Raw genomic sequence first — 16,776 nt, 5'->3', positions numbered from 1 at the left:
ATGGTAATAGATTTCCAACAGAAATCTTCCCAACAGAACGGAGCAGATGGGAGGATTCTGCTATTAGGTGGAATGCGGTAACTGTGAGTGAGGAGAGGAGGGTGTGAAGGCAGAACAAGAGCAGAAGAGATGTGGGCGTGTGGGTGGGGGGTAGGTTGCTGACTCTGAGCTTTGCTGCGGTGAGCTCTGAGCTGGTAACTCTGAGCTCTGGCTGTCTGTGGGCTGTTGTGCTGCTGCCTAGCCTCGCTACATTAGCCTCCCTGCAACTCTTCCACAGGTCATTCAGCCAGGAGCTCCGGTGTGCTTCATCTGCAGTTGAGCTCCTGTCTGTGCGCCTCTCCGTCTGAAGCTGAGGATTTCCCGTCCCCCGCAAGAATTCTCTCTGTTTTTCTGACTGAATCACAGAATGGCAAAGAGAGAGACAGAGTAAAAAGAGAGGAAGAGGAAGACTGGAGGAGGCACAGCAGTGGGCTGGCAGTCATCAGCGAGGCGGAGGAAATCTGGAAGAGGGAAGAGAACAGGATCCATCAGGTGTGTGTCGGCACTTAAAGGGACGTGGAAGTAAGAGTGTGGAAGCATCTGCTGTGGGCTGGATTGATGGTCGCAGGCTGTGCATGCCGCTGTAGGAAATTTACCTTATGCACAGACAGACAGATACATGTTGTAACTACTTTGAATGTAGAAGATGAGGCACGTGCACGTGAAGAGAGGCGACCGTACGAAGAATATGGAAGATGACATAAGAGGAGACAGGCAGTAGATGCATGTGGGGCCAGGTAGCTTGTTGTGGGCGTCACAGACATCTCGTGTCCATTTGACCACTTATGTGTGTTACTTTGAGCTGTGGACTGCGTCAGGCTTTAAGAGAGACGTGCGCTTTCACTGCTTTCTGTCATGCAATATATGAAGATATTAATCACTGCATTAGTGCGTATGCCTGGTTTATAATGCCCTTGGTTGGTCCCAGTTGGTGGCATCTTTATACCAAAATATGTTGATGCACTTTGCTGAAACAGTCCACTTAAGGGCCATTTTATTCTAGAAAGTAAATAAGCCATATCAGACCTCTTTGTTCTGTGTTATAGATGAGTACATGTTCACACACACACACACACACACACACACACACACACACACACACACACACACACACACACAGATGGAAGAGCAGGAGCGAGTCAGGGGTTCATTCAGGCTCATCTTTCTCTGCCACTCGATTTTCCTTTTGCCATCACGTCACGATGCAACTCCCTGTTCATCAGCCTCAGATCCGTTCTGCATCATTCATGACTCAGCAACAGGCACGCACTTATTCATGACACCCACATTTGGAAGCTGCTCAGGTCTGAAGTCGTTGAAATTCTGCTCGTATGGCCGCCGGGCTGAATATTGACTTTGAATATTGGCACCATAATTGAGTGGATATGAGCTGCAATATTAGTTTGTTTGAAAATAACAAAGGTCTACTGTATCATAGTGGCAGTTTTAATATTACACTGTTTGCCATACTGCATTTTCTGTGTACAACAAGTAGCCCTGAATGGGTATACAGGTACTGCGTAGATCTCATAACTTTCAATCCTCTGCACAGCAGAACGTCATCTGTTAAACCAAGAGGGGGAAAATCCAATTACATTCTCCCTACTCTGTCTGCTAACAGTGAGACCAGCTTTTTATATCTTGGAACATAAATCTAGTTTGATAATCGAATGGCTCAAACGTACCTAAAAACATCAGGGTTGTGTCCTACTCATTTTAAATGCGACATGTCTGTGTAGAACCTTATGGATAAATGTTTCCCCCTGTGGGAGTGAAAGCCTGCTTTTTCCTTAATATATCCTGAAAGAGAATTCCATTAAATACATTACATACTGTTTCTTATTTTCAGCATATAAATATGGGTTTAAACAGGTGAGCATGCCTATAAAGGAGCAATATAAATGTACATGTTCTATACTGCAAATGTTAATGTAATTGCAGGCTTCATAAATGCATGTTTAGTGTTTATCTGCAGGATCTACTATGTCCTTTGGTGTCCTTTGTGTGTTAAGAACCCTTGGATATGTTAAATGATGGACAGAGAGCATTGCTTCCTCCCGTGCTGCTGGGTACAATCATGGTCGTAATGAAAGCTCATTTATCTCCATCTCGGCTCCATCTCATCCCTCACAACTGATTGCAGGAGCTCTGGAATGAGGGTCAGTGTTTGCAGGGTTCAGTCAATGTTTGAAATGCGGTCACGCTGGATTACCTGTCGAGCTCTCGTCTCTGTCGAGTACAAAAATGCATCAGGTTAGCAAAAAAACGGGTCATATTGGGCTGTTTTGGATCACCGGGAGATGTTACGGCCACAGTTGGATCGGATAAACAAAGGTCAGACGTTGGGATTGTGTTACCTAAATGTGGTAAAGGACACGCTGAGAGAGAACGAAGTGAACAGGTGACGGACGCACAGAGAAAGCCAATTCTGTGCCCTGCTAGATAAAGGCTGAGTAATGCCATAATACACCCCGTGTCCTCCAGGTCTGATTAAAAGCCTCCCAAACCGGCCCTGTGATAGGCCAAGGTCACCGCGAGTCACATTGCAGCGCTGATGCTTAACTGCACCAGGAAACAGAGGAATCTAATTTGGCCAATAGGCTTCCTCTCCACGTCAGATGAAGCGAATGATTCGCTTCCCCCCAGGGCCGCCCGACGCTGACGGCTGGGCTCAAGCCTGGGCGGCTGAAGCGCGCAGCGCCCGTGTGGGTGTGTTCACGCGCTTCCCTCACACAGCTCGTGCGGCAGCATCATATCACTTGTTAAGGAGCCTGATTTAAGTTAGTGGCAGGATGGGATATTAGTTTGGGAATTCTGAGAGGGCAATAACTCCGTGGCGTTTGCCTCTGGAGAGTGACCCCCAGGTAATCGCATTTACTCGACACAATCGTTGTCTCTCACACTACTGCCTGGACAGGACGGCGCTCCTCACTTCCTCTGTCGCATGTCGGGAGTTCTGAATGAAAGTGTTGAGATGGGGGAGGGCACAGTGCTTGGATTCAGATTTTATTATGGATGTACGTGGTTATATAAATTGTGTAGAACTATTGGTTTGAATTGTACCAGCGCTGTTCTCTTCACAATAACATGCATCACAACAGGACTGATAAAGGAAAATGATTCAGAAATAACAATTCAAAGCGGTTTGAGAGCATCTGTGTTTTGCATTGTAATAAACTGAAGCAGGCTGCCTCATTCTGCTTCCTTTAAGGGGTTTGCTCATCAACTGTTTGTTAATCGACGCATCAGAGGGAGCATGCGTGTAATCGTCGATTTTGGAGTTTTAATGTTGTGTACTTGACAGGTGTCTTTGTCCCAACATGACAGTTGTGGCGGATCTCCTGCCATCGCTGTAAAAGCACTTTGGAAACCAGACATCTGCTCCTCTGCCCTCTTCCCCGAGGTGTTTCCCCCTCTGTCCATTTTTATTTCACGTCGTCATTTTCTAAATGAAGCAGTCACCATTTTCTGTTGCGGTTAATGAGCGGCAGGTGTCTGAGTGCAGCTTATCTAACCAGGGCTGGGACGCACGGAGAGACATAAGAGGCTTTTTTTCTGTTTTAAATCACTATTAAAAGAGGAAGGGTCTGCAACGTCTGAAATCATTAGCAATCATTATTGTTGGAATTGACAGAGCACATTTTTTTCTTTCCCGGTGCGCCGCTGTAGCTGCATAGTCAAAGCACACGGCGACGTGATCTATTCCACTCAGATGTCTGTTCGTTCTCCAATAGTCTGGATGAACGTCTGCTATTGTTTACCAAAGACACAGACCTTCATCAGAGCCTCAGCAGGTCTCCAGCTGGCAGGTTTCAACCCCGTGGAACCTTCCAGCAAATCAAACGGAGGAGGATGCTAATTGTAACAGTGGCTGGTTAATGATGGGATGGTGGTGCTGCAGCACTGCTCTCCTGAGCCCAAATCTTTTTTTTTTTTTATCAAGCGCACGCCCTTGGGGGTGTTTGATTGTGCTGATGCATATTTGTGGACTTCTCACTTATCGCCTGTGACAGGTTTAACAGGGATAATGTCATTTATAAACTGCTGAATTATATTTCATTGAATGCCTGACCAGAAGGCAGATTATTATGGATCAGTGTTACACTGTATTCAACAGGGCCTGTCATGTCAAATCAAGATGATTTACCTTCTCTGAGGACGCGTTCCATCACGCACCAGCGTGAGGACACGGAAATGGAAACACCGGTTCACAGCTGAGAACCAGAAACAACACGAGACCACTGAATTTCAGCTGTAGGAAAGTGGTGGTGTTGGTGGTGGTGTGTGTGTGGGGGGGTTAAAGGCTCTAGTGGGCTGTCTTTCATTCAGCATCTGTGTAGGAAGGGCTCAAGGAGATCACCCACTACATTACAAACCTTCTCTGCGAACAAAAGCAGGCAAACTGAACGTGCTTTGCCACCACTGCAGGATCCACCGGCTGCATCAAAGGTCTCTCCCACCCCACCCACAGCACGTCTCTGCATTCAGAAGAGTGATGTCAACAGAGGCAGAACCTCCAAAGGAGCAGCACTTGACTCTTATCTCTGCCTCTCTCTAAGGAGCTCTGCGTGTCCCCAGCGTTCCCCTTTAAAAAAACTGACAAAAACTCTTCATGCTGATTTTAGTGTCGATCAACGCTTAAAAATTGACTTATAATGGCACACCTCCGGACCTCCTGCTGTTCAGCAGCAGAACTGTAGATGGGGGTGTCTCTTTCTTCTCCCGGTCCCTCATGGGACACCCATGACTGGAATCTGGTTGTGTAGATGCGACTCTCCCAGTTCTGGACCAACTCTCTGAATTTAGCAGGTATGAGACCACCCACAGGTGGATCACACCTTGTCCCTGTACACACACACACACACACGCACACACACACACACACACACGCACGCATTTACTAATCTTAAGATAAAACCACCCACTATCTATACTACCCACAATCTTACTTAACAGCTTAAGTGGGCTTTTATTAATGAGCACCATAGAACCAGTGTTCAGAATGTTGTAGCTACTATATTTCAGTGACAGCAGTGACATACAAGGGGGCATTTATTATAATATGTGTAATTAATTGTAAGCCCTTTTCAGGGGGTGATGGGATAATCTTTTTCTTGGCAGGTGTTTCTGTAGACTAATGTTATGTCTTTCTTTAGCTGAAACAACGTTATCTTTATTGTTCTTGTTGGAGCAAACTAACCGTCCCCGTGACTTGGTTAAGTTTTCAAATATGGCGGGTCCCATTTCAGCGACAATATTTTTGACATTTCAACATGGTTCAGTTGTTCGATACCACGGCCGATCTTGTTAAATCTGATTGAATAGTGCTGCCGCTGATTCGCTGGGATTTGAGAGGAAACACACACACACACACACACACACACACACACACGCACACACACACACACACACACACACACACACACACACACACACACACACACACACACACACACACTATGAATGTGCTCCATTGCAATAAACGTGTATCCGGTCTTTTACTGCTGAATGCATACGATTGCAGTTTCACAGTTTGGTTTTTTAAGCCTCTTCCATTCACGCTCTCCTCCCCTCCACCCCCTCCACCCCCTCCATCCCCTCCACCCCCCCATGGTGTGCATGAGCCAACCCTGGATGAGTTGCCGTGTCAGAGGAAATTCAGCAGTGAGCGAGGCAAAGCTTTATTTCTCAGTAAAAGATGTATTTTTCTCTTGTCAACAGGCGCGGCTGCATCATCCTCTCCTTGACTCCCCCTGCTCCCAATTTCCATCGCGTTCTCATTCTCTCTCGCGCGCCCTCCCTGCCTCCTATCTTTGGCTGTACAGAGGACAGATTGAGGATATTATTTTACTTGGACTGAATTTTTCTGCCGTGCAGTGATAGCGAAGGTCCCGTCCTGTGTCCAAGATAAATCAAAACATTTTTCTACTGCTGCAATCAATGCTCAATCCTTTCCCTCAACAGTTCTACACTCTGCACCTCTCGCTCAGCCGCATCTGCTCCCACACTTTCTTCCCCCTTTTCTTCCTGAGGGGTGGTTCTCTGTTGAACGCTGACATCAGATAGCCTTCCTCAGGCAGTCCCCTCCTCTGGGAGGGGTTTTTAATCTCATGTGCATCTCATTCCAGGATTAATAGATACTGCGCTCCATCCTGACTAAGTGAGCAGAGGAGAAGAGGGAAGGAGAAGATGGCTTTGACAAATTGACCCCAAACATGTTTTGGTCTCAATTATTCTAATTTCTTTCTTACATTCCACCCAGAAGATTCACAATTGTAATTCTTTTTTTTTTTTTTGTTTATTACCAAGAGACAATGATATTCAGAAAGTCTCTGGCATTTATTGCCTTATGCAACAGACTATTTTTGTAAATGCATATTTGAGAGAAAATGGTGAGAGGGCCAGAACAGCAACACTGACGATTGTCGTCTGATGACTTGTTAGTGGTCAGGAATGCTCCAGACTTGGGAGGATTCAATGTCACATCTACAGTACTGGGAAGAATTACATGTTTTATTCAGGAGTTAAACTTTACAACTTCTCAAAAGTTGGGGATTGAGTTTTGGACTTTTGCCACCTACATGTATGGAAACAGAGCACAATAAGAGTCAGCCCACCAAACAACAACAAACCAACAACAAACTTTACCCAACAAACTTTTAACAACAGTCAGTCTCACAAACTCTGACAGCCTCTGCTGCACAGCAGAAGTCCAGGATTGTAACTGAACGGTGCTTTCTGGTAGAGCTGCTCCACTATGGTATCACCGATATTCCCCTTGTTGAATATAACTATTGATATTACAACATTTGTACAAACGAGCCACAAAAGACGGCAGATATAGAGGACCTGAAGGATACACTTTGTTTTTATTTGGATTTGTGTGCCTCTGTTAGCCGTAATTCAGTTACTTCCACAAAATGGAGAATTGATAGACAATTGCACGGCGCTGCACTGGACAAACAGAAGTTGGCGGAGTCGGAGCGCCACGGATCCGCAGCCGGTGTGCACGCATGCATTTATTGGACGAGAAGTGTGTCAGCTACACCGTCGTTGCTGAGCGCAGACACAACACAAGCGCGTCACACGGAGCTGGCTGCCCACGGCTCGAGGGTGAGAGGAAATGGTGGAAGTGTTCTAGCGATTCCCAAGTTTGCTTCACAATCTGTCTGTTACAATCATCCAAACAGTGTAATGGCGAGCGGACTAAGTTTAAAACAATTAGAGATCTTTTTACACAACAGTCCCAACAAACTTATCAACTTCCCAATGTTCCAACTTCCAAAGCAGGTGAGACATTAACTCATCGCAATGACGTGTGGCAATCCTGTTTTTTATATAGGTATAATCATAAATAAAATATTATGCTGCTGTTTTTTTTGCTCAGTGGGTTCTGAGTCATTGTATTCGTTCAGTGTTTTAAATTAGCAGACACCCGGCACACAACTGAAGAAAAAGTTTAAATAAGAAGTCAATGGAGAAAAACGAAAAAAGACTGTTTTGTAGGGCAGGGTGCACAGTGGTAAACCACAGGAAGTCACATTCAGAGGAACTGATATGAGCAAAACTGGAAGGGCGACATAGATTGCCCGATATTTACCATGCAGACAGACTGCCGGATGGTAGCACCCCTCATGGACAGAGTTCTGATATAACACAACAAAGACATGGGTAAATCGCTCCTCTTAGGCAAGATAAAAAGCTGGTAAAGACAAACTAAAGTCACCAGAGGAGGATTAACGATGACGGTGCTGTGTTTGAAGAGGTTTGGAACTGTTGCAGGAATAGTGGAACACTTGCATCACCAGACAGCTGCAGCAGGGACCAGTCAAGGAGTGGGTCAGACAGCAGCGGGTCCACAACAATGGAGAAAGAATCACAGCATGATAGGAGAAAATAAAGCCTTTGAATTAGGTTGTACGACTGCACGGGTGTTCCACCTGCCTTGTTTTTCAGAACGCAGCAGGAAAAGTCACAATTACAGTTTTTAACCTTAAATTTGATTTGTTGAAAGCAGAACGTCTCAGGGCTGCTGATGTACTGTTAACAAAGCTCTGGCTATGGTGGAAGTCTCCATAGCGACTCGGTGCCCAGCGTCTTTTCTCGTAAGGTTAATGGGGCGGAAAATATGATGTGTGTATGTAGTCGTATCAGTCAGTCTGTGACAATCCTGAGATAAATCCCTTCACATCACACCGTCCTTTTTAATTACCTCATTGTGCTCCGTCGCTCCTCGGCTGCAAACTCCTGGAGGGAAGAGACTTTTTCAATTAGGGCTCCTACCCCAATATGAGCTACACACTGTCTCACGTTTGGTTACTCTGTGTGTGTGTGTGTGTGTGTGTGTGAGAGAGAGAGAATTATTTGGTATTACCTTACTAATTTCACACTTGTTAAGTTTTCTTGTAAAAGACAACATTTTAGAAGGAAGCCCTCAGGATGGGTGAATGTCATTAGTGATTTTGTGTGTGTGTGTGTGTGTATGAGTGTGTGTGTGTGTATGTGTGACAGAGAGAGAGGGAGAGGGAGAAAGAATATGGAATCAGGAGTCCTCTCTCGCGGAGACAGCAAATATGGCCTCACAGCTGCTGGTGCTGGCGATCCCGCTGCAGTGTGTATCTGAGATGATGATAATGCTTTCTTCCTGTTCGCCCCCCCCCCTCGCTCTCTGTCTCTCTCTCTCTCTCTCTCCCGCCTTCTAATTTATGTGTTGTTGTTGTAGTTGGTGTTGATAGGCCCAGAGATGGCATTTAGCTAAAGAGCAGAGAGGCCGTTAGCTTCTCCATTCATTTAATCAATCTCACTAATGAAACCTCTGTCCTCTGCACAGCATCCTTCTTCCTTCCCTTCTCTCCTTCTCCTCTCTGCCCTCTCCCTTCTCACCGCTCTCATGCAATACCCCATCCATCCATCCATCCATCCATCCATCCATCCATCCATCCATCCATCCATCCATCCATCCATCCTTCCTTCCTTCTTTCCTTCCTTCCTTCCTTCCTTCCTGCAACAATTTCTGTTGTTTCCTTTCCAGCAAAACTGCACCTCCTCCCCTCCCCCAGCAGAATAGTTGGTGGATTGACCCAGTTCTGTTGGGCTGGGCTGGGGGGGGGGGGGGGGGGGGGGGGGGGGTGCCTGTGTGCCAAGGTGTGTGTTTCTATTCTTAACTGTGTGTATCTCGTTTATGTTTGCATGTGATGCTGTGAAGGCTTTGCAGCACAATAATTGAGGGGTATCACTTTTTTCATCCCCAGGCTCAAAGATATTGAAGTTGGCCTGTTATTCCACATTTTCTACATTTTTTTAACCATGAAAGTCAATAAAATGAATAATAAAATAAAGCAATTAAAAGTGTGCTGCTAACGTTGCCGACGCTCACATACTGGTAATAATGTGATTATTGCATGATGGATTCTTCTTTCATCATCTAAAATGAGAGCAGGGCTGAGGATATTGTCCTGGGTTCTTTTTTATGGGTTTTACACACGTGCGCTTATTTTGTGTGCGTGTGTGCACATGCTGATGCACAGCGTGTGTTTCTGAGTAGCCTTGGAGTGTTGATTTGTGCTGGACAGGAACCCTACAGAGATCCTTTGTAGGGAAATGTTGCCTGCAGCAAGGACGTGCCCCCCCTTTCTATCTGCCTCTCTTCCTCTCTCCATCATTACATCTCTGTCTGGCCACATTTGTTTACATTCACAACAATGGTGATGCTTTGTATCACCCATCTTCACACTCCTCCTCCAACTCTCTGTCCTCACGGGACTTAAACAGTCATACAGTCAAAGACTCGCCCCACCTTGATAACCAGGGCCGGCCCCCAGCCAAACGGGGACCCTCAGCATGACTTCCAAGCCTCTCCTAGACTTGCCTCTCGCCTGATGGTGCTCATTGGGCGTCTCAGTGCCTCAAATCCTAAACTGAGTCCCCCCTCTGCAAACATGGGGACCTATACAGTGTGTGCTCTGCAACAGGGCGTCGTGGACGGAGGACACGGAGAATGGCAGTATTTAAAATCTGTTACAAGAAGAAACACACACACACACACACACACACACACACACACACACTTGCTGACTGTGTGCATTTTAATAGTCCTGTCACCTCCAGCTATAATACCAGACAGTGGCTCTTCAGGCAGACTCTCATCTTCCGAAGTGTCTTCCATGCCTCTTGACAAACTCGAGCAACAGTAACTGGCTCTCGCAGCACAGTTAGAGATGTCATCTGTGTGGTCACAAAGCTGTGGCAAACTGTAGCACAACAAGCCCCAGGCTAAGGCTGTCAAAATGTCACCTGGTCCGAGATGCACTCTGGGCGAGACGCCGATGGGGAGAGTGTAATAAATGTAATCTAATCTAATTCAACCCCCACCCCCCCGCCTTTCTTTCTCCAATGAAATGTGCTGCCAGCTTTATCTGCAGCACTAAACCCTGCACAGCTTGCCTCTCCTGCTTGAGATGATGGAGCTTCTGAGTTGATGCTGATGACATTTGCACAGGTATTGTGCACGTTTCCACACTTCAGACCGACTGCAGAATGTACTAAATACTGTGAATGCCAGTTGGAGTGGAACATACTGGAATTTTGGGAGAATGGGGGGGATTTACTGTATAAATAACCATTGCCGCAAGGAAATCAAAAGGAGTCCAATGTAAGCTGCCTGAGTGTGTGTGTGCGTGCGTGTGTGTGTGTGTGTTCATGGAAATGCGATAATCAATGTGTTTGAATACACTGTGACAAGGATAATTGTGTTTGATTACTAAAGACCCAGTGAGTGCTGGCATTATCAGCCACGGTGTTCCTGTGAAGCTATCCTGAGCCTGAGTGGTGAGCTGCCATCAGTGTGTGTGTATTTGTCATCTGTCCTCTTTTGTTATGCAGCCTGGTAAAGTTTGCATTGATGTCGGCAGTTAATATTAGCAAAGAGTTAATAAAACACACCTATTCTGTAGTTGTGACATTTTCTTTCTTAATAAACTCACAGAATATATGAGCAGTAAGCAGATGTAGTGATGTTCAGATGAGGGGGGGGGGGGGGGGGGGGGGCATCATTTGTGTTAAATGAGTCTCAAATCTCAAGTTTATGTTGAATAACTTAACTGCTGAAGCATTCTGCTAAATCAGCGTTTACAAGGTCAGGCAAGGTCACCCAACGGCCTCCAGGCTCCAGATTTGCTCCTGTTATTTTGTTTGACGCTACCACTGGTCAAACCTCTGAGGATGAACCATAAGAAATAAAATCAGCTGCTGGATTAGTCTTTTGTGCACTCACAAGGAAACAAAACCTAAGTAAACAAATCCATATCTGTTACGCTACAGGACAAAGTCTCTTCCATTTTCCAGAAAAGCTGAGGTCAGGGTGTGATTCTGACCTGTTAGCCTGTCGGACTTTAGTTCATCCTTCTCTTTTTATTTATGACTGTTTTATTTACCCAGGCTGAGTGCTGCTGCACACATTGAGCATCTTGAGGTGTCTCTTTTCTCTCCAACCATACCCTCACTTCAAGCCTTACTCTGTTTCCTCCTCCTCCTCCTCCTCCTCCTCCTCCTCCTCCTCCTCCTCCTCCTCCTCCTCCTCCTCCTCATCATCATCACCATCTTTCTCAGTGGATGGAGGGGGCAGATCTGATGGAGACATCTATGACTTCTCCGATGACTTCTTGTCTTTGCTATTAGTTTATCTGTGTGGCGATCGGGGTCTCAAGGCTCTGCTCCTGTTTTTATCGCCCCTCCACATGCAGTATTAATCCATCTGTTCCCAGTTTACCATCTGACTCAAGCTCATGGATAGCTATAGATTAGGAGGGCACGCTCCTGGCTCACTTCACATTAATTAAATTGACATTTATTCAACTGCATCAGAATCTTTCTTAACCCCCCTCTGACATTTTTATATGGACAGTCAATGGTTCTGTATTCAGATTCATCTTAATGCATCATAACTGACAGGGAAATCTCTCTTTTATCCCGTTCTGTGTGTGTGTGTGTGTGTGTGTGTGTGTGTGTGTGTGTGTGTTACCAAGTCCTGGTAAAGTGTCACTGTTGAGCCCTCTTGAGCGGTGAAATCGGCTTATTTTCAACAGCCTTTAAAAAACACCTCAGAGGTTTGTTAATGAAAGACCAGAAAGGGGGGATGAGCACTCTTCTAATCCTAACCCCCCACCCCCCACCCCCCATGCCCCCATCTCCTGTCTTAGGTTTTTGGTTTGACTCACTGAAGCGACACCCATGCAGAAACACCCTTTTCCCCTGGTGCACGTGGGCCAGTGGTTTCCCTTTACCTGTTTTTGTTCACAGACCTCCCCTCTTAAATGAGCTGTGGCTGCAGGTGTGTGTGGTGGTCGTGTGTGTGTGTTGTGTATTAATCAGCGTTTGGTGACTTTAGGCTGCGGCTCTATTGTGTCGCCTGAGGGCACCTCCTGATTTATTTCTGCACAACAATAATGCAAAAGCCCGTCTGTGCCCCCTGACCTTACATTTAGATATGCACAGAAAGACGCCCTGTAAATAATCACTGCATAAAGAAATGGTGGATATGCTCTGGGTGTGTGTGGGACTCAAATATAGACAAAGCAGTGGGGGTTGAGTGGTGCTGATGCACCGTGAGCTGTGGGGCAGACTTATTTTAATGGCTGGACTGGGACTAAATGAGCTGAATTAATAAGGTCTGCTCTGAGCACTTACATGCCTGCTAAACATACATTTTACTGCACATGTGTGGGTGTTATTATTAATTGGGTCATCTTTCAACCATTTCATGCCCTCTTAACCTGCACCGGGGTTGTAGGTTTTAATCACAGAGGTGTTTCACGTGTTTAGAGAATGTTTCCACGTCCTTTCGATGACTTGGTAACCCTTTTTCCCCCCCCTTATTTTTTGATATAAATTCGTCATATTGTTATTTCCAATTTGTGTGCGTGTCTGCATTTTTTTTTCGCTTATCAGAATTTTTGCAGACGTGCAGAATTTCAATCATGCATCTCATGTGTGTGTCCCTTGGCAATAGTGTGTGTTCACCAGGCTAAGTGTTGGCCTAGAATGAAAGGGTTATCCCCCAGTGGTTTTAATGAATCAGTCTGCTGCTTGCTCACTAAAAGACCCACCCCCATTCATCTTGACTTCCTTCATGTTTTTTTTTCTGTTGTTTTTTTTTTTTTTTTTGCTCGGCTCATTTGCAAAGAGCCTTCAATCTACCAAATGTGCCCTCTCAACGAACTGGTATTAGTATAAATGTTTCATCTACTATGAAAAATACTGCGTCCCCCTGCTCTGGCTGGATTGGTTTATTCTAAGTCTGTCTCAGCAGGGGACTTACTCCCTACAAATAGAGCCAAGCATTCCACCATAAAAGGCTACAGCTACTGTTGCCTCTGTGTGTGTGTGTGTGTGTGTGTGTGTGTGTGTGTGTGTGTGTGTGTGTGTGTGTGTTGGTGTGTGTTTGACTGCTTTTGTTGAAGCAGGCTTGTTCCAGTTGAAAAGGTATTAGTGGTGCAGGTCTTCCGTGGTGGAACATGGCCACATCAGGACTGTTAGCTGCGCTCTTTGAAGGATCCAACCCTGGAAACCGGAATCTGAAAGGACCAGTGTGAGGACGAAGTCTGGTCCGTTTTGTCTCCCTCTCTCTCCCTCTGTCTTCCATTAGATGATCTCCTGTCCATCTTTTCCTCCTCCCTTTTCTGCCCGTGTCGCTCTCGGATGTTGACGCCTTCGGGGTCAGGAAGGGGACAGGCTGCGTTTGACGGATGATGTGAAGAGCGAAAGGGCCGTGTTCAAACAAAGGGTCATTCAGACGGTCTTGTTCAATCCACAGGCAAAACACACAGAACAACCATGATTCACTTTGTCTCAATAGGAAAAGCCTCTTGGTTAGAAATGAACTCAGGCCTCCATCCGGCAACTGAAAGCACAGGAAGCTGTGGAAATACCCCTGCAAGGTTTTTGGTAGCTCAGGGGAAGTTCGTCACTGACACACACACACACACACACACAGACACACACTTCAGCATAAAGGATATGGTACAAGTGTTTCTTCAGCACTATATTATCTGATTAGTCTAAATTAATGAGACCCAGTGGAATGCGTAAACTCTTTTGTATCCTTCCTTTTAGACTTCCCACCATCTCTTCATCCTTCATACCCTCTTTCTCACACTCATTTCAACCTAAAGCTCACCTCATCCTGAATTCCCCCCCTCTTCTTAACTTCTCTCTCCTGCTTGCAGTGGCAGGATGGAAGAAAACTGGTAGGGAAGTGTGTTTTATGGAGATTCTATCCATCCATCATCCATCCATCCATCCATCCATCCATCCATCCATCCATCCATCCATCCATCCATCATCCATCCATCCATCCATCCATCCATCCATCCATCCATCCATCCATCCATCCATCCATCCATCCATCCATCCATCCATCCATCCATCCATCCAGCAGGGTCCTCCCCTGGATCAGTGGCCAGTTCATCGCAGGGTCCTATATGACCATTTGTGGGTTTGAAACCTTGCTCAAGGGTACCTCAGCAGTGCTCTGAAGGTGTTCTGGCACCTTCCCCTACTACCAGAAGACCTTCCATGGTTTGTGTGCACTGGGGCTCAAACGGAAAGCTGTACTGTATGAGACAGCAAGAGTGTGTGAACACGTGTGTGGGCTTGTTGCGATATTTTAGAGTCATACCTGTTGTCATTAGCAAAGATGCTAGTTTTCCCAATACCCATTTGAGAAAACGCACGTTCACTGGAGTATCCACTAAAGTGGGAGGATTTATGTGGTATTGATATAATGGTGAGCATATTTATCGATCCTTTTCGCAGCATAGCTGGCTTTCTCGTCATAATCGTCGTCACCTTTAAAGAAAATGAAGATTTTACCGCTGCTACAAAGTGGTTGAAAGAAAATTTCCTTTTTACGATTTCTGCTGCGGCTGGTTGAAGCCACTCCTTCGGTATGTTTGAATAACATCCCCACTTTTCCTTCTTCCTTTGTATGGATTTCCCATTTCCAAAGAGCTTTTCCTCCCAGCTGAGGCGGATCTGTAGCGTGATCGAGAATAACAAAACAATCAGCAAAGTACGTTTGATTTACACACGGAACACAATAGAGTTTCACCTTGACCTTGAAATATTAGTCAAGGTTATAGCATCTTCTCAGCCTTGAGTTACACTGCTGGCTGATTTTTCCCTATAGGTTTATCTGGAAGAGAATATGTCCTTATTAATTTTCTGTGTAATAAATCATCAATTATCAATGACATAAAGATGGATTGGATTCAAATAAATAAATGTAGGTAAACCGTTACTTAATAGCTTGGAACTGAATTTGAACGATGGGTGCGGGGGTGCAAAATGAATAAATAAATGAATTCTTACCTCACGTTTGCTCTGAACACGTCTTCTTTTTAAAAATCCACCACCCTCAAGATGAGGAACATCAAAAGCATCTTTGTTTTCCAGGCAAGCCTCAACAGTGATTAAAATAAACAGAACTAGAGGGAAAAATCAAGGTTAAAAATGCAATAAATAGTTATGGAAAATGCTGGGATGGAGAGAGAGAGAACAAAAAACCTTTGTTTTTCTTCAGAATAATGTTAATGAAGTTCCCAGAACAGTTTCTAGTCTCAGTATAACCTGCTTTTGTGGTGACATGGTCGCATCACATATCACAAGTACTGTATAATCATGGCAGTATGAGCATGCACAATACCCGCACTGTAACACCTCAAGGACTATTACCTGTGCACGTACTCTGCGTGCACACACAATACATCTAACAGCCAGATTGAGTGACATTGCTCCTCAGATACACTCAGATCTGCTGTAAGCATTAAAGCTAAAGACAACGTCATAAAGGTTCGTGTACGTCGACACAATGAAGAGCGATAACGCATTACAGGAAACAGACAAGTACGTTTTCCATCTCCCATGGATGGCACATAGATTCTCCTGCAAACAGAAAGTTGTACTCTTGACAATTTTCCTTTGGTGCAAACTTTGCCAGCATGCTTGTACATTATTTCCATATTTATGACCCAATTGTGGGCACCTAGCTCAGTGTTGTGCTGTCCAATTAAACTGTGTGTGTGTGTGTGTGTGTGTGTGTGTGTGTGTGTGAGTGAGTGAGAGAGATGGAGAAAGAGATTACATATGATGAGTGAAATTGAACACCAGCCAACAGGCATTTACTCCTCCCTGGTGCTCCACCTTCACAGTCACTCTGTGAAAGCAGCAAACTCTGTATCATTAGCCGATTGCATTGGCCTCTCCTTGTCAGCGTTCCAGCTAGGATGCCTATTAATATTCACAGCCTTAATGGAAAGAGAGCAGCCAACGACAGCATCATTTTGAGGAAAAATACACTGCTGTCTGGATATGATCAGGTTGTGGAGTACATCCAGATACAGGCCTGATAAACAAGCACCCAGATACATAAAACGTAGATGTAGCCGCCACCGTGTCTGGAGGACTAAAGGTGCGATGAAAAACAACTCTTACGTGTGATGAAATTGATTATAAATTGTATGAAAATACAAGAAATATGCATCACAAGATGACCTGGTCTCTGAAAATCCAAATACAGGGCCGGATCATCTGAAGCTTGGTCTCCTCTGCTGCGTTTAAGTGCTCCGTAAATGATGGTTGTTTGTTTGCGGATGTTTAATCATGTGCATTTTAAACAGGCATTGATGCTTTTCTTAAGGGTGGGATGATTCAGCAGGGTGCCTCAGAAGGGATGAGGTGTCG

General features: G+C 45.3%; 1 protein-coding gene across 2 annotated transcripts in view; it reads left to right on the top strand.

The window, feature by feature from the left end:
- Nucleotides 1-155: 155 nt before the first annotated feature.
- The window catches only part of dab1a (DAB adaptor protein 1a), a 132,043-nt gene continuing 115,422 nt past the window's right edge, over nucleotides 156-16,776 (top strand). For both annotated transcript variants that reach the window (XM_029828344.1, XM_029828343.1), the window contains exon 1: nucleotides 156-531. The gene's annotated coding sequence lies outside the window, so the exon portion shown is untranslated. The remainder of the gene's footprint in view (nucleotides 532-16,776) is intronic.

This window comes from Takifugu rubripes, chromosome 20, assembly GCF_901000725.2.
Source record: "Takifugu rubripes chromosome 20, fTakRub1.2, whole genome shotgun sequence".
Taxonomy (NCBI): domain Eukaryota; kingdom Metazoa; phylum Chordata; class Actinopteri; order Tetraodontiformes; family Tetraodontidae; genus Takifugu; species Takifugu rubripes.
Note: the sequence above shows the minus strand (reverse complement) of the source record. Positions and strands in the feature narration are given on the sequence as shown.